Below are 19,348 nucleotides of genomic sequence, written 5' to 3'. Positions count from 1 at the left end.
ACGTCGACGACTGGCTGCTGTGGGGGTGCCAGGTGGAGTCCCAGTTCAAGTTAGTCAGAGAGACCTTCCAGAGACTAGGTCTCCTCAGTGTGGACAAGTCAGCGTTGTCGCCCTCCCAATGAATAGAATTCCTTGGGGGCAGTGCTGCACTTGGTTCAGGTAAGAGCCATTCTACCAGAGCCCAGATTCCAAACACTGTCAAACGTCATTCAGAGTAGCAGCCGTGTTAGTGTGTATCCACAAAAAGAAAAGGAGTACTTGTGGCACCTTAGAGACTAACAAATTTATTTGAGTCATTCAGACTCTCAGAGAATACCCCACCATGACCATGAGGATATGCCTCAGCTTCCTGGGACACATGGCAGCATGCACCTATGTGGTCAGGCACGCCAGGCTGAGGCTCAGGCCTTTCCAGGTGTGGCTCACCTCAGCTTATCACCCGGGTTGAGACAGTTTAGACTCGGTAGTAATAGTTCCGTTGTGAGTCTTAGATACCCTAGGCTGGTGGTTGGACCCTCACATGGTCTGCAAAGGAGTTCCATTCACCACCCCTCAACCATCCATGACCTTAGTAATGGACGCATCAGACCTGGGTTGGGGGGCACACCTAGGAGACCTACAGACTCAGGGCATGTGGTTGCAGTCCGAGATCCCGTTCTACATCAATATAAAGGAACTCAGAGCAGTGAGACTAGCCTGCGAAACCTTCCATACAATGTTGCAAGGACAGTGCATGGTGGTGTTGACCGATAACACCACCACCATGTTTTACATAAACAAGCAGGGCGGAGCCCGCTCCTCCCCTCTCTGTCAGGAGGCTGTCCACCTGTGGGATTTTTGTATAGCCCACTCCATTCACCTGGAGGCGTCCTATCTCCCAGGAGCACACAATGAGCTTGCAGACCACCTCAGCAGGTCATTCTGCAGTCACGAGTGGTCCATCTGGACAGACATCATACATTCCATCTTCTAAAGGTGGGGGTTTCCCCAGGTAGACCTATTCGCCACCAGGAGCAACAGGAAGTGTCCAACGTTTTGCTCCTTCCAAAAGCACAGTCTGGGTTCTATCTCACACCCATTCATGATGCACTGGAGGAACCGTCTACTGTATGCCTTCCCTCCAATACCACTCGTCCACAAGGTTCTCCTCAAGATCCGCAGAGACAAGGCAGAGGTAATTCTGCTGGCTCCTGTGTGGCCACGCCAAGATTGGTACACCACGCTTCTGGAGCTGTCAGTGGGCACCCCAATCATGCTGCTGCTCCTCCCCAACCTGATTACACAGGACCACGGCTTCCTGCTTCACCTGGACCTCCAGTTCCTCCATTTCACGGCCTGGAAGCTTCATGGTTAAACGCAAGGGAGCTCCAATGCACGGAATTGGTGAGGGAGGTGCTGCTTGGGAGCAGGAAATCTTCCACCAGGGCCACCTACCTGGCCAAATGGAAAAGGTTCTTGTGCTTGTGTGATCGCAGTCACACAGCCCCACTTCAGGCATGTATACCATTCATCCTGGACTATCTACTGCACCTGAAGCAGCAAGGCCTGGCCAGATCATCCATCAGGGTACACCTCACGACCATCTCAGCGTTCCACCTGGGAGAGCTGGGGTGTTCAGTCTTCCCCAACCCTATGGTTGGCCATTTCCTTAATGGCATAGAACGACTATACCCACAGTCCTGCCCACCGGTACCAACTTGGGATCTCAACCTGGTCCTAGCTAGACTAATGGGAGCCCCATTTGAGCCACTGGCTACATGTTCCCTTCTGTATCTCTCGTAGAAGGTGGCCATTCTGGTTGCCATCACATAGGCCAGGAGGATGTCGGAGTTAAAAGCACTAACCTCCAACTCCCCCCTCCCCCGATCCCTCTAGTCTTCCACAAGGATAAGGTACAGCTCAGACTGCACCCAGCTTTCCTGCCCAAGGTGGTATCCCAATTCCACCTCAGCCAGGACACTTTTCTGCCAGTTTTCTGTTTCAAGCCACATGCCAATGCACAGGAGCAGAGGTTTCATTCTTTAGATGTGCAGAGAGCGCTAGCATTCTACGTTGAATGCATGAAGCCTTTCAGGAAGTCAAACCGGTCTCCTCACAACACATCTCTTCCTGGATTACAGACTGCATCCGTACCTGTTATGACCCTGCCAAGGTCCCAGCCCTGGCTATTACGGCCCACTCAACAAGATCTCAAGCCTCATCCGCCGCTTTCCTGGCCCAGGTGCCCATCCAGGAGGTCTGAAGAGCTGCAACCTGGTACTTGGTGCATACCTTTGCCACTCACTATGCCATTACCCAACATGCTAGAGATGACGCAGCTCTCGGCAGAGCAGTGCTCCAGTCAGTGATTCCTTAACTCTGACCCCACCCCTGTGGGAGAGCTTGGGAGTCACCTGATTGGAATCAACTTGAACAGTCACTCGAAGAAGAAAAGATGGTTACTCACCTTCTTGTAACTGTTGTTCTTCGAGATGTGTTGTTCACATCTATTCCAATAACCACCCTCCTTCCCCTCTATCGGAGTAGCTGGCAAGAAGGAATCGAAGGGCATTTGGGTCATCAGAGTCATCATATATTGAGCACCATGAGGGCGCTGTGGTGTTGCACTCCATATGTTTTATGGAAATATGTTTGAGTGTGAATATAATGTAACTGGAATATGCTTTATGCAAAAGGTCTCTTATAAGGTATCATTACAAAGCTTATAATCTATTGAGTGTGTTCATCCTATTTGTATGAATGTATCATTCTTGTATCTAAAGCTAGAAATATGACGTATACTTTGAAGTCCTATTGTAATTATGCAAAGTGTGGGCCATTAATGGTGGTTTAGAATCTTGATGGCTCCCATTGACTAGAACAATTGCTTGTAGATGGTTTATTCACCTCCAAGCCTTCTTGTGGACATGTGGGCCAGCTTGTGGGTAACGAAGAATGAGGTCTTACAGTGACATGTGACCATGTCATCTGATACTGGAATCCATCTTAAACCTGGTGCTTTTCCATTTAGGAGGAGGGGTGGGGACCCAGAGAGACAAAAGATTCCCGCCTTACGCCAAAGATATTAAGGAGGTAGAGCAGGAGAAAGGGGTGGCCAGTTATGAGAAAACCTCTAGTTACCACCTGAGCTGGAACTATCAAGAACTGTGCAGGGGAAAGGATTGGGCCCAGACTAGGAAGGAATCTAGTCTGTGAAAGAAGCTTATTGGAACATCTCTAAGGGTGAGATTTACCTGTATCCAGTTTCTTAATGTATTAGGCTTAGACTTGCGTGTTTTTGTTTTATTTTGCTTGGTAACTTACTTTGTTCTGTCTGTTATTACTTGAAACCACTTAAATCCTACTTTTTATACTTAATAAAATCACTTTTGTTTATTAATTAACCCAGAGTAAGTGATTAATACCTGGGGGAGCAAACAGCTGTGCATCTCTCTCTATCAGTGTTATAGAGAGTGAACAATTTATGAGTTTACCCCATATAAGCTTTATACAGAGTAAAACGGATTTATATGGGGTTTGGATCCCATTGGGAACTGGGTGTCTGGGTGCTGGAGACAGGAGTACTTGCTGAACTGTTTTCAGTTAAGTTTGCAGCTTTGGCCGTGTGGTTCAGACCCTGCGTCTGTGTTGCAGGCTAGCATGTCTGGCTCAACAAGACAGGGTTCTGGAGTCCCAAGCTGAGAAAGAAAACTGGCTCAGAGGTAGTTTCAGCATGTCAGGTGACAGTCCCAAGGGGGTCTCTGTGACCAAACCCATCACAGACGCCACTCCGGGGGGCTCCCTGGCCAACCCGACGGGAGCTGCTAAGGGGAAAAGTTTCCAACGACGGTGCACGCTGAGCGCACACCTGATTGGAATGGACGTGAAGAACACATCTCGGAAAACAACAGTTACAGGAAGGTGAGTAACAAAGGTTCTTTGAGATGTGTGTCCCTGTTGGTGCTCCACTACCCAGCCTCCTCCCCTCTACTTTGGAGTTTTCTAATTGAGCTCTGTGATAGAAAAGGAAGTGAAAGAGTCTGGTCACGCACGTGCTAGATGAGGTGCTAACGGCACCGCAAAACAATTACTGTGCACGCATGCCCCGACTGAGCACTGCTACCAAAAATCTCCAGCGCAGGAACGCACCAACACCTGAAGTGGAGCACCCACAGAGGACACACATTTCGAAGAATCTTCGTTACTGCACAAGGTGAGTAATTTCTTCTCTAAAGATATAGTGATTGGATTGCTTCTCTTGAGGGTTGTGCTTCTAGTGTGAAACAGGCGAGATCTCCCTTAGCTCTCAAATATTTTTAACTCTTTGAGGCATTAATAAATATTTAATGCACAGACCAAATTCCAGTCTTCAGTGTCCTTTGAAATTTTCCATTTCAGTTTCTTTTTGATCATGGTTGGCAAAGGAACTCGATTGGAATTGTGACCATTAGGGTCTGGGGTTCCAGCTTTGTACCAGAGCTTCAGACTTTGTTTTTTAATTAGGATGGCACTGTCTTCTTTGTAGTTGTCTGCCCTGTTCCTAACAGATTCCTTGTTACTTTGAAAATTAGTTCAAGTGATTGTCCATACAGATTCTACTCAAGTGCCTTATGTGCATCATATTGGATTGTTTTGAATAGCTCGATCTTTTGGGGCAGTGGCTGTGCACCTATGGCTGAGACAGAATCCTGTAGTGTCCACTGTCCTTGCTGTTAACAAGCTAGAACAGTTTTTCAGTGAATAGGAGAAGTTAGTTTGGTGTTGATAGGCTTCCTTGATAATCTTAGTTTACTATTGACAAGTAGCTGTAGTTAGTTAATTTGAAACAGAATTGTGATAGGGTTTCCCCTCATATGAGGGCCTAACACCCTTTACAGTAGCCTAAAATAGCTGGCACTAAATCACCAGATTAAGATCTACTGTCCTGTGATGCTGCTGTCCCTGTAACAATAGGTACACTGATGTCTTTTGTGTTTTGGAGAGGACCATACTTAGGCAGGCTGCTTGATCTGCAAGTCCTTCTTCTAAGAGGATTCAGAAGGAGAGTGGTGTAATTGAAGCTCTTCCTCCTGGAAAGATCCATGCAAGCTTTATTGGATCTGGGTACATCTTCAGAGAAGCTTCAGGTATTGGGTCAGTCCCATGTGGCCAGTTTAGCAATGAGCTAAGATGCCATTCTGACCTCCCAGGCTACTTTGCATAAGCCCCCTTGTCAGCAGCATCGGTAACACAATCAGAAAAGGGCTATAAGTAGCACCACTCCGGGGACCTGGGCAGGTATCAATCCTGTTCTCTGAACGGGGGACAGAAAGCCTCTCCTAAGACTTACTCCTCCAGAAACAGTGACTTGGCACCAAAATCCAAGTCAATGCAGAAACTCTCTTTCCGTTCCAAGGACCACACTGCCTCTGATACCAGTAGGAGGACACTGTCGGCTGGCATCGAGCATCTCGGCATCGAGCATCTCAGCATCATGCATGTCAGCACCGAACACTTCCATACCAAGACTCCTTTCCTCATCACGACTACCTCTTTGGCACCTTGGAGTTTTCAGTTCTGGCAGTGCATGAGCTCTCTGTGTTGGCACTGCAACCATATACATAGAATCATAGAATATTAGGGTTGGAAGAGACCTCAGGAGGTCATTTAGTCCAATCCCCTGCTGAAAGCAGGACCAACACCAACTAAATCATTCCAGCCAAGGCTTTGTCAAGCCAGGCCTTAAAAACCTTTAAGGATGGAGATTCCACCACCTCCCTAGGTAACCCATTCCAGTGCTTCACCACCCTCCTAGTGAAATAGTGTTTCCTAATAGCCAACCGAGATCTACCCCACTGCAGCTTGAGACCACTGGTTCTTTTTCTGTCATCTGCCACCACTGAGAACAGCCGAGCTCCATCCTCTTTGGAACCCCCCTTCAGGTAATTGAAGGCTGCTATCGAATCTCCCCTCACTCACTCTTCTCTTCTGCAGACTAAATAACCCCAGTTCCCTCAGCCTCTCCTCTTAAGTCGTCATGTGCCCCAGCCCCATAATCATTTTCGTTGCCCTCCTCTGGACTCTCTCCAATTTGTCCACATCTCTTCTGTAGTGGGGGGGACCAAAACTGGACACAGTACTCCACGTATGGCCTCACCAGTGCACAATAGAGGGGAATAATCTCTTCCCTCAATCTGCTGGCAATGCTCCTACTAATACATTCCAATATGCCATTGGCCTTCTTGGCAACAGTGAGAGACCTTTTTGTGGGATAGGTATCAGATTCATCTCTCATTGAGAGGCTACAGAAGGTCACTACCAAACCAACCGTGGTATCAACTGCAGAACAGAGTACACCAAAGAGATCTGGAGGAGGTTTACTCTTTCTCTTTACCCTCAGAGTCACATAGAATCATAGAATATCAGGATTGGAAAGGACCTCAGGAGATCATCTAGTCCAACTCCCTGCTCAAAGCAGGACCAATCCCCAGTTTTTGCCCCAGATCCCTAAATGGCCCCCTCAAGGATTGAAATCACAACCCTGGGTTTAGCAGGCCAATGCTCAAACCACTGAGCTATCCCTCTCCCTGAGTTTGTTAGAACTTTTAGTGCTACTACTTTTAAGTATTCTGTTATATGGGCGTTTCCTGTTGTATCATTTTTTTCTGTAAAATAGATAACCCCATCTTCTGTTGTCAAGCATATATTACTGGATAATTGTGTATTTCTCTACCCATCAAGACTCAGATTAATTAATTCCACATAAGTGTATTTTGTAGGCTTTCCAATTTCCTTTCATGCACTATATCCAGCAACCTTCCAGCAATGTCTGCTCTGCTGGGTGGAGAGTGATGTGGTCGTAATGATTGAATCATATCAAAGAACTGTTTGTATTGAACAAGACCAAAGGAAGAACTTGTTGCATAAACGAACTGAACAATCTTTTCATCTATGGTGTCTTTCTGGACATTGCTGGTCCTGATTGTGAACTCATCTATGGTTTTACTGGATGTTGAAGACTTTATTTTTTTATACAGGTAACTTACTGTCTGACATATGATGACTGGGAAGTTGTAAATGATGTAGATGGATGTTCATAGCCCCTTATTGTCAAATCTGGTTCCTGAAACAAAATGGAAAAAAAAGTCAGTCACTAAATATTACTCAGTGCACTGCTTTAAAAAAATGAGGTTCTTCATAGAGTGATGTCTGTGTGGGTGCTCCACTTCAGGTGTTGCGCCTTTGATCAGAAAATTTCAGCAGCAGTGTATGTCTGGGTTGCGCATCCGCGGTCCCTGTCTCACGGTGCTGTTGGCACGTCATACAGCTCATGCGACCTGACTTCCTCAGTTCCTTCTCACCCTTCTCTGCCTGAGATGGAGCTCTCCACAGTGTCACAGAGATAGCTCGTTTAGTGTTAAAATAGTTTTTTTAGAGTAGTTTAGTTTCTTAGTAGGTACTAAGAGTACTTAGTAGGTACTAGAGTACTTACACTCTCTTCCCTGTTTTTCTATCCTTTTTAAAAAAAAACAACCAAAAACCCCCCCAACTTTTCCCTTATATTAGTTAGGGCTCACTCTTACGGTGAATCATAGTTATTCCAGTTATGCCTGGCTCGCCCAGATTCAAGCACTGCCTGTCATGTTGGGACACCATGCCACTGTCAGATGGCGACTCTCACTGCAGCCGGTATCAAGTGGAGTGCTCCAAGGGTCGGTCTTCGGGCCGTTTTTGTTCAATATCTTTATTAATGATCTGGAGGATGGTGTGGATTGCACCCTCACCAAGTTTGCAGATGACACTAAACTGGGAGGAGAGGTAGATACGGTGGAGGGTAGTGATAGGATACAGAGGGCCCTAGACAAATTAGAGGATTGAGCCAAAAGAAATCTGATGAGGTTCAAGAAGGACAAGTGCAGAGTCCTGCACTTAGGACGGAAGAATCCCATGCACCGCTACAGACTAGGGACCGAATGGCTCAGTAGCAGTTCTGCAGAAAAGGAGCTAGGGGTGACAGTGGTCGAGAAGCTGGATATGAGTCAACAGTGTGCCGTTGTTGCCAAGAAGGCCAATGGCATTTTGGGATGTATAAGTAGGGGCATTGCCAGCAGATTGAGGGACGTGGTCATTCCCCTGTATTCAACATTGGTGAGTCCTCACCTGGAGTACTGTGTCCAGTTTTGGGCCCCACACTACAAGAAGGATGTGGAAAAATTGGAAAGAGTCCAGCAGAGGGCAAGAAAAATGATTAGGGGACTGGAACAGATGACTTATGAGGAGAGGCTGAGGGAACTGGGATTGTTTAGTCTGTGGAAGAGAAGAATGAGGGGGGATTTGATAGCTGCTTTCAACTACCTGAAAGGGGGTTCCAAAAAGGATGGATCTAGACTGTTCTCAGTGGTAGCAGATGACAGATCGAGGAGTAATAGTCTCAAGTTGCAGTGGGGGAGGTTTAGGTTGGATATTAAGAAAAACTTTTTCACTAGGAGGGTGGTGAAACACTGGAATGTGTTACCTAGGGAGGTGGTGGAATCTCCTTCCTTAGAAGTTTTTAAGGTCAGGCTTGACAAAGCCCTGGCTGGGATGATTTAGTTGGGGATTGGTCCTGCTTTGAGCAGGGGGTTGGACTAGATGACCTCCTGAGGTCCCTTCCAACCCTGATATTCTATGATTCTGTGATCCGGTGTCTGGGTGAGTTGCACATCCCTCAGAAATGTGCTCACTGCAACAACCTAAAGGCTCTCACTAAAAGGGATAGAGACTTATGTCTCAAGCTCATTCTCATGGAAAAATCCCTGCGTCCAGCTTCAGACCCAGCCAGCAGATTCCCTCTAGACAAGGGTAAGCGGAGATCTTACCCTTGTCGCAGAGGAAGGGTCATTCCTCAAAAAAATCAACAAGGAAAGATACTTCACTTCAGAGAGAGATGACCAAAAAGAAGCTGTCTCCAGCTTGGTGTTTTTCCTTGGTACCGACCGCACCATGGCTGAATACCTATGAGACCGGGATCCTCCAACACTGCCCACACCATGGCCTCTGCCAATCCCAGGCACATTGGTTTGGAAGTAAGAGGTAAAAGCAGGCCTACCTAGAAAAATAAAGGATAATGGATTTCAAAAAGGCAGACTTTAGCAAAGTTGCGGATTTGGTAGGTAAGATCCCATGAGAAGCAAGTCTAAGGGGAAAAACAATTGAAGACAATTGGCAGTTTTTCAGAGAGACATTATTAAGGGCACAAGAGCAAACTATCCCACTGCGTAGGAAACATAGGAAGTATGGGAAGAGACCATCCTGGCTTAAGCAGGAGATCTAAAAATAATAAAAAAAGAGTCCTACAAAAAATGGAAACTAGGTCAAATTACAAAGGATGAATATAAACAAATAACACAAGTATGTAGGGACAAAATTAGAAAGGCCAAGGCACAAAATGAGATCAAACTAGCTAGAGACATAAAGGGTAACAAGAAAACATTCTACAAATACATTAGAAGGAAGATCAAGGACAGGGTAGGACCGTTACTCAATGAAGTGGGAAAAACAATAACAGAAAATGTGGAAATGTCAGAGGTACTTAATGACTTCTGTTTCGTTTTTCACCAAGAAGGTTGGCGGTGATTGGACGTCTAACATAGTGAATACCAGTGAAAATGAGGTAGGATCAGAAGAGGCTAAAATAGGGAAAGAACAAGTTAAAAATTACTTGCACAAATTATATGTCTTCAGTCACCGGAGCCTGATGAAATGCATCCTAGAATACCCAAGGAGCTGACTGAGGAGATATCTGAACCATTAACAATTATCTTTGAAAAATCTTTGAAGACGGGAGAGATTCCAGAAGACTGGAAAAGGGCAAATATAGTGCCCATTTATAAAAAGGGAAATAAGGACAACCCAGGGGAATTACAGACCAGTCACTTAACTTCTGTATCTAGAAAGAGAACAGAACAAATAACTAAGCAATCAATTTGCAAACATCTAGAAGATAATAAGGTGATAAGTAACAGCATGGATTCGTCAAGAACAAATCGTGTCAAACCAACCTGATAGCTTTCTTTGACAGGATAACAAGCCTTGTGGATGGGGGGAAGCGGTAGACGTGGTATATCTTGACTTTTGATACTGTCTCACATGACCTTCTTATAAATAAACTAGGGAAATGCAACCTAGATGGAGCTACTATAAGGTGGGTGACTAACTGGTTGGAAAACCATTCCCAGAGAGTAGTTATCAGTGTTTCACAGTCATGCTGAAAGGACATAACGAGTGGGGTCCTGCAGGGATCAGTTCTGGGTCCCATTGTGTTAGATATCTTCTTCAATGATTTAGATAACGGCATAGAAACTACACGTATAAAGTTTGCAGATGATACCAAGCTGGGAGGGGTTGCAAGTGCTTTTGAAGATAGGATTAAAATTCAAAATGATCTGGACAAACTGGAGAAATGATCTGAAGTAAATCGGATGAAATTCAGTAAGGACAAAAGCAAAGTACTCCATTTAGGAAGGAACAATCAGTTGCACACATACAAAATGGGAAATGAATGCCTAGGAAGGAGTACTGCAGAAAGGGATATGGGGGTCATAAATATGAGTCAATGGTATAACGCTGTTGCCAAAAAAGCAAAAATCATTTTGGGATGTATTAGCAGGACTGTTGTAAGCGAAGACACGAGAAGTAATTCTTCAGCTCTACTCTGCGCTGATTATACCTCAACTGGAGTATTATGTCCAGTCTGTGCTCCACATTTCAGGAAAGATGTGGACAAATTGGAGAGCATACAGAGAAAAGCAACAAAAATGATTAAAGGTCTAGAAAACATGACCTATATGGGAAGATTGAAAAAATTGGGTTTGCTTAATCTGGAAAAGAGAAGACTGGAAGGGGACATGATAACAGTTTTCAAGTACATAAATGGCTGTTACAAGGAGGAGGAAGAAAAATTGTTCTGCTTAACCTTTGAGGATAGGACAAGAAGCAATGGGCTTAAATTGCAGCAAGGGAGGTTTGGGTTGGACATTAGGAAAAAATTCCTATCTGTCAGGGCGGTTAAGCACTGGAATAAATTGCCTAGGGAGGTTGTGGAGTCTCCATCATTGGAGATTTTTAAGAGCAGGTTAGACAAACACCTGTCAGGAATGGTCTAGATAATGCTTAGTCCTTCCGTGAGTGCAGGGCACTGAACTATATGATCTCTCAAGGTCCCTTCCTGTCCTGTGATTCTACCTCCTGTGCCGCAGCACCATTGACATCGCTTAAGGAAGCGGCACCCAAACCTTAACCACAGGCTATTTCACCACCGCCTGCCCCACCAGCCAGAGCAGCACCGACGACCATATCAACAACAATGCCATTGGTGCCAACTACTTTACTTTACCTACAGCGCCGAATACATTGGCACTGATCACTTAGCACTAAAATTACTGCACATTGACGCTCTCTTCATCATAAAGACCTATTAGTCTCGTTGATGCTGGAATCACCACTCTTCAGCTCTGATGGCTCTCCAGTGCTCGCAGATTCACCACCAGCCCCTCCTCTGTCCAGTGAGGAGGACGATGATGAGGAAGAGGATGTCTTTCTTCCAGACACACTTCACCTGCCTGACCAACGCCTTCCCCTGGGCCCCTATGATTGAGGCATTATTATGGACAAGATATATGCCCATGGTATGGGCCGCCCATGGTATGGGCCGCCCATGGATGGGCCCTCCTCTGCTGTTTCCAACAGATTGTGCCTTACTAGGACCTATGTGCCACTTATAGATAGGCATCACAGGAAGCCCCCCAGCCCCTACAGGGAGGGGATTAGATCCCCACCACTACCATTGGTACCTGGACAGTCGGAAACTGTTGAGGATACCTTTGAGGAATGGGAGGCAGATATAGCACTGGAGCTAGCAACTCCTTCTTTTCCCCAGACAAGGCCATCATGTCTCCTCCATCCACAGCTGCCGCCAACTTTAAACCATTTCAGGAGCTCTTCAAACGGGTGGCAGATGCTCTAGAGATCCCTCTTGAGGAAGTCTCAGAGGCCCAACGTAAACTGTTGGATATCCTACAAGCCTCCTCAGCTTCCAAAATAGTGCTTCCAATCAATGATGCACTAATGGAGCCAGCCAAAACAGTTTGACAGATCCCGGCCACCATACCACCCACTTGTAAGAGGGCTGACAAAAAATATGTACCCTCAAAAGGTGTAGACTTCCTCTTTTCCCCACCCAGCTCCAAATTCTCTTGTAATGGACGCTGTCAACCAACACTGTAGACAGCAACAATACAGGTCGACGCCTAATGACAAAGATGGTTGACTCTTTTGGCCGCAAGGTCTATTCCTCAGTGACCCTGCAGTTACAGGTTGCCAATTACATGGCCCTCTTAGCAAAATACAACCACGGCAACTACTCAAAATTTATGGATTTCATTAGTGATATCACGGAGGACAAAAGGGACCACTTTAAATCTCTCATATCCGAAGAACAGCTTGTGGCCAGAACCACCTTAGATGTGTCTGACACAGTGGCAAGCTCCATGGCCACTGCGGTGGTCATGCGCTGGGCAACATGGCTCCATTCTTTTCGCTTCCCCAGGAAGATACAGTCCACTGTAGAGGACCTCCCATTCAACGCACAGAAGCTGTTCACCACAAAGACGGACAAAGTCCTCCACACCATGAAAGACTCCCGAGTGACCCTCCGTATGCTGGGTATTTACACGCCTGCAACCAAGAGAAGGCAAACCAGGTATCGGTCTTACCAGCGCAACAGGTATGCCCCATATGCCCAACATTAGCGCCAGTATGAGCCACTAAAACAAACGCAGAGACGCCGGCCTCCACAGCCACAATCATCAGCATCTCAATCGTCCTCCTCGAAGCAGCAATTTTGAGGACTTCGTTGAGAGTCTGGATGAACTCCTCCACTCTACATGCTGATAACACCAACCATCTCCCATTTTGGGAACTGTTTGAACCCCTTCTTTTTGGCGTGGGTTTCCATGACCACGGAACTGTGGGCCCTAGAAATAATATGCACATAATATCCATCCCTTTTATCTTCACCTCCCCACCTCAGCTCCCCATCCCCGTCCCTCTTTAGGGATGCTTCTCATGAACACCTTATATAAAAAGAAGTAAACCACCTTCTACATCTTGGTGCTGTGGAACAAGTTCCTCCATAACATAGGGGGAAAGGTTTCTATTTGCACTACTTCTTAACCCAAGAGAAAAACGGAGGATGGATACCGATCCTTGAACTCAGAAAGCTTAACAAATTTTTGAGGGTCCAGCGGTTCAGGATGTTCACATTAGCCATGATAATACTAGCAATGATTATACCTGCACTGGAACGAGGGGACTGGTTCTCAGCCCTTGACCTTCAAGATGCCTATTTCCACATAACAATACACCCGCTCATGAGAGGTTTTTGAGATTTACTCTGGGAACAAATCACTACCAATACAAGGTCCTGCCTTTTTGTCTTTCCACAGCACCATGCCTGTTCTCCAAAATCCTCTCAGTAGTAGTGGCATACCTTTGCAAACAAGGGATTATAATTTTCCCCTACCTTGACAATTGTTAACTAAAAGCTCCCACTCAGGCAGACACTTCATTAAAAAGAAAAGGAGTACTTGTGGCACCTTAGAGACTAACAAATTTATTTGAGCATAAGCTTTCGTGAGCTACAGCTCACTTCATCGGATGGTATGCATCCGATGAAGTGAGCTTTAGCTCACGAAAGCTTATGCTCAAATAAATTTGTTAGTCTCTAAGGAGACACTTCATTGTTACTCACAGAACGATTGCCCTCTTCCTGAGTCTGGGACTATAGATAAACACACACAAATCGATTTTAAACTTTGTGCAACAGTTGGACTTCATCGGGGCCCATCTTGACTCTCTGGAAGCCAAAGCTGCTTCTTTGAGTAGTGTCCCTATGAGTGCTCCACTTTAGGTGTCTGTGTGCCGCTGCACCTCTAATCCGAGATTTTTGGTAGCAGTGTCCGGTTGAGCCCGCGCATATGCTCTCCCTCCCTCTTGGTCTGCCTGGAGGTTATTTAGCACTACAGGCGAACCCCCCTCACTTCCTTCTCTACTGCCTTTGGCCTCTGACAAAGGAGCAGTTGTCCCTTCTTTATCTGTGTCATTAACTTAAGTAGTGTTTGTTTTGTTACCTTTGTTCTCCCTAAAAGTACTCAGGCTAGTGTTTTATTTTATTTTATTCCTTTGGTTTAAAAAGAAAAGAGAAAAAGGAACTCACGCTAGTGTTTTATTTCATTTTATTCCTTCCCTGTCAGGGGGCATTCCCCCCACCCCTTCCCCAGGCATCTAGTAGACTCCTAATTATTTTATTTTTCTGTTTAAAAAAAAAATTAAAGACTATGTTCTTCTGCATATTCCTCCCTGCTAGAGGATGACAACCCCTTGCCCCGGGGCTTGCCTGGCTTTCTCTGCTCCAAGCGGTGCCTCTCCTGCCAGGAGTCAGTTCCTGTAATGGCCAGACACTCACTGTGCCTGGGAGACCCTCACAGAAGTGCTTTACCTGCCACACCTAAAACTGCAGCCTCACAGGAGCTGGGAGCTGAAGTAAAAATTCCTCCCTATAGAGAAAACACTTCAATCTGCAGGGGACTCTGGTGGGTGTTGATCCCGGATCATCCCCGGAGCTTTCACTTCAAGAGGGGTCGAGTGGTGAAGAGGAGGAGAGAGAGAGAGAGGAAAAAAAAGCCACCAGCAGACTCCCCCGGAAACGCTCCTCCGAGAAACTGGCCAGCCAGAGGGGTGTTCCCCAGTGCAGCCATCTCGGCACCGACCCCCGAGGAACTGACCAGCCAGAGGGGTGTTCCCCAGTGCGGCCATCTCGGCACTGATCCCCAAGTAGCTGCCCAGCCAGTGGGACTCCCCAGAGCGGCCACCTCGGTAGGACAATACCAGCAGAGGAACCTCCTGCTGTGAGCTCAGCTGCCGCAGGGTTTGGCACTGAAGCTCTGGAAGCTGAAACCTGAGAAGGGGCTTCCTCTTGTCAGCTCTGCCCTGCTCTGAGCTCCGCTCTCCGCAAGGACAAGGGGCTTCTGTAAGCTCTGTGGTGCTCTGAGTTCTACTTTGGGCAACTACTGCACCAAGAGGGCATAGTTGCCGTACCATCGCTAAAAGAGCGACACAGAGAAGCCCTGCTGTCAGCGCTGCTTCCGCACAGAGACACCAGAGGCTTCCACCCTCATGCTCTGAGGCAATGGTACCATCCCCCAAGGAGAGGGAAAAGTTACCGTACCATCTCTAAAAGAGCGGCATAGAGAAACCCTTTGGTTCCAGATGCAACAAAACTCCCATCTAGGAAGTGTTCTGCACCTTCCCAACCATTGATACCGACTACAGACACTCCTCTGGGGTTCCGGATGAGCCCATGGTAACACAGGTGCTCTGATACTCTGGAGATCTGTGGCCTCAGTATCCAGGGAGAGGCAATTACCATACCGTCTCTAAAAAAGTGGCACCAACAACTTTTTGAACTGGGCAAAACTCTCATTTAGGGAGTGCTCCACCCAACTATTGGTACTGACAATGTACCACGGACCCTCCTCTGTGGTACCAAATGAACCCATGGTACTGGATGAGCTCTGGTACCCTGGAGAACTGATGATTGGGGAAGAACCACAATCTCCATTACTTGGTACCAGGACCCCGGTATCGAACACATCCCGGCACCCAGAATCGCTCTTAGCACTGGGCTGTATACTGCCAATACCCCAGACAGCGGCACCCTTACCCACTGACGAATCTGACACTGGCCAGGAGGAGATGATTCCCTGGCCCCTCAAGGTGGCCCACCACCACACTACAAGGGTCATCCCCAATTCCATCATGCCAACCGCGCGTGCCTGCCTTCCTGCCTCTTCCTCCCAAGGCCATATTGTAACTCTTCGGGTATATACCCACACATGGCGCGACTGTCTCCAGTGTCTCTCAGGGAGAGTCCACCAGATGGTTTGCTACAGCCTGGCACCTGAGCCAGGGCAGGAAAGCACCTGAGCCAGGACAGGAGAAAGCTTTTTCAGAACAGGAAAGAAGGGAGAAGAAGGAGGAAAAAAAAACAAAAACCTGAAGAGAAAGCTACCTCTTCAGCACACTTCTCATCTCTCCCAGATGAGACTGTGCTGCCCACCCCTCATCACTAGGTGAAGATTTAAGAACTTTCTGGATCTTACCAAGAGGGTGGCAGACGAGCTGCAGATTCCCTTACAGGAGGTGGCAGATACACATCACAAGGTGGTGGAAATTCTGCACACTACCTTCTCATCTAGAACTGTCCTCCCAATTAATGAGCTGATTCTATATCCTACCAAAATCATCTGGCAGAACCAGCCTCCATTGCACCAACCAGCAACAGAGTGTAAACAAAAACAACACGACATCTCTACCCAAAGAGGAAGACTTTGTTTTCAACATCCGCAACCCAACTCCATCATAGTGGATGTGGTTAATGCATGAAGCAAGCAACGTAATGCCAAGTCAACTCCATTTGATCAGGCTTCGCAGGATGGCGTATTCATCAACAACATTACTGTTTAGAGTCATAAATTACCAAACTGTCATGGCCAAAACAATTTTGTTAATCTTGGGAAACCCAAGATGTTTCTGAAACATTACTGGAAACACAAAAAGAACAGATTCAGACCATTCTTAGAGAAGGTCAGTTAATAGCTAGACTGGTCCGAGAGACACCACTGGATGTAGCTGTTACAGCTGCCTGCCCAGTCTCCATGACAGTGGTACTGAGGTGGGTTGTTTTTTTGTTTTTTTTTTGTTTTTGTTCGCTACACCTCTCTAGATTTCTCAAAGAGCTACAGACTTCCAACTTGAAGGGCCAAACTCTTTGCGGAGAAGACAGATTTTCTCTCCACATCCTGAAGGGTTCTCGGACCGCACTACACTCCTTAGGAATCTACACTGTGGAACAGAAGAGAAGATATACCTCTCAACCACACCACAGATCACAATCTTCTCAATACTCACCGTCTCTGTGCTGTTATGAGCCACAGTGTAAGAGGCTCAGGGCTCAAAAGCGAAAACAGTCTGCACCCCAGTCCATGACTTCTCAAACTGCCTCTTATAAGCACTTTGATGAGCTGGTCGGGGGTCTGAACAATGATACCTTACAGCATCAGCTGCCATCTATACACCTGTCACGCCACTCAGAAGTCACCTTCCTTTACTTCTCAGCAGTTAGGACCAGCTCTAGAGTAAAGAGAGTGATTTCTAGCCCTGAACCTACAGGGTGCCTACTTCCATATCTCAATACAACCATCGTACAGGAGATTTTCTACTGCTTATCTTCGGGGCAGGATCATTATAGGTACAGACTGCTCCACACAGGGTAGTCTTCAAGGTTCACTTCATTGTAGTGGCATACTAACCCCGGTACAGTGACTGGACTTCATCAGCACCAACCTGATGCAGTACAAGCGTGAGCGCTCCTCTCACTACCCACATTCACCACCCTGGGAAACATGTCTCCCTAATATGCTAGGGAGCTCACCTACACAACAATAAGGTTCAGGACAAATGGCCTTCCACAGAAATGACCTTCCATATCATTCTTCTGGGGCTAAGGGCTGTCAGGAATGCCTGTGCACAAACTCTGCCTTTCATCAAAAACAACACACAAAGGTTATGATGGACGTAATGTGACCTGTATGTTTTGTATAAACTGCCAAGGAGCTCTCAGATCTCCCTCCCTCTGCAAGACAGCATTCAAACTTTGGAACTGATGCACCCATCACAATGTGTTCATCTCAGCTGTCTGTCTACAAGGGATACAGAACGGGATAATCAACAGTCTCAGTTGGAATTTTCTCACGACAATGAGTGTATACTGAATTCAGAGGTGCTTCAAGATATAGCCACCCTTTGGGAAACCCGGCCTATGGATCTCTTCGCTACTTATCGGAACAAGAAGGATCCTTGTTACTGCTCCAGGGCCGGCTTGGGGAAATATTCACTGGCAGTTGCCCTCATCTTCCCAGCAGACAGGGCCTATTTGTATGTCTTTTCCCAGTTTCCTACCCTGTCCAAGATTCTGTTGGAAAATTCAACAAAACAAAGCGAGAGTTATTGTGATTGCCACTCTTGACTATGACAAGTCTGGCTCCCTTACCTGATGCAGATGGCAATATCCCCTCCTGTTGCTCTGATGTCAGCCCATTCCTCACCCGCTCTCTCAAAACAATGGGCTGACCCTTCACCCCAACCCCTGGGTCCTCCACTTCCAGGCTTGGATCCTTCTTTGTTCCAAGGCTTAGAAGCAGAATGCTCTGACAAGCTGAAACACATGTTGCAACACAACCACAAGTTGACCACTCCACATACCTGTCTACAAAATGGAAATGACTCCAAGTTTGTACCATTCCTAACGGACAGACCCAACCTCATCTTTCCTCCCTTTGATTTTGCACTACATTTTAAATTCTCACTCAGCTCCCTTAAGGTACATCTCATGGTGAAAATGGCTTCCTACTGGGAATTTGTTCACCACTAATGCGTAGATTCTTTAAGGGCATTGGGACTCTATTCCCCCATGTGACACCACCCGCTCCAGCCTGGGACCTTAATCTAGTTCTCAGGGCTTGGACTAGACCTCCCTCTGAATCCAGGGCAACTTGTTCTCTCTTACACCTGTCCATGACGACAGCATTTCTAATTGCCATCACCTCAGCTAGGCACATAGGAGAAATAGCGGCCCTGATGGCATACCCATCATTCATGGCCTTTGTCTTAAAAAAAAACAAAACAAAACCAAAAAAAACCCCCAAACCAAAACTCTAAGGCCATATCTCAAGTTTCTCCCTACTTTTTCTGCACTTTCCATATGAATCAATAGATCCATCTCTCTGTTTTTTCCGAAAACCACATTATGACAACTGGAGGACAATTGTGCATATGCTAGATATTAGAAGGACATGAGCATTCTACTTGGACAGGACTAAGGACTTCAGGAAATCCCCTAAAATCTTCCTTTCATCCACAGAAAGATCCAAAAGCTCTGTGATATCTCTTCAAAGACTATCCAAATGGGTTGCATTAACCACTTAGCAAGGGTGCAGCTTGCTCCCGTCCATACGCACTCCATGAGATCAGTTCTTACCTCAATCACATTTCATAGGGATACTCCTATCTCCCCAATCTATAGAGCAATGATTGGGGCCTCTGTCCATACTTTCACAGAACATTATGCGATCACTGAAGAGTTGACTGCTGACACCATCTTTGACTCCGCAGTACTCTCTGTAGTAAAAGACTCTGCTCTGAAGTCCCAGCCTCCAGTGGTGGGTACTGCTTCGGAGTCACCTAAAGTGGAGCACCCCTAGGGACACTACTCGAAGAAGAAGAGGAAGTTACT

The 19,348-nt window shown here is 46.5% G+C and overlaps 1 protein-coding gene and 1 long non-coding RNA gene across 10 annotated transcripts in view; both read left to right on the top strand.

Moving 5' to 3' along the window:
• CCDC88A (coiled-coil domain containing 88A) overlaps window positions 1–19,348 on the top strand; it is a 357,211-nt gene that overhangs the window by 42,217 nt on the left and 295,646 nt on the right. The gene's annotated exons all lie outside the window — the stretch shown is intronic.
• On the top strand, window positions 6,600–17,446 carry LOC122465228. Its single transcript, XR_006289907.1, has 3 exons — window positions 6,600–6,610; window positions 14,534–14,538; window positions 16,059–17,446. It is a non-coding gene; the product is annotated as an uncharacterized LOC122465228 (long non-coding RNA).

The sequence above is a fragment of the Chelonia mydas genome, chromosome 3, assembly GCF_015237465.2.
Source record: "Chelonia mydas isolate rCheMyd1 chromosome 3, rCheMyd1.pri.v2, whole genome shotgun sequence".
Taxonomy (NCBI): Eukaryota; Metazoa; Chordata; order Testudines; family Cheloniidae; genus Chelonia; species Chelonia mydas.
Note: the sequence above shows the minus strand (reverse complement) of the source record. Positions and strands in the feature narration are given on the sequence as shown.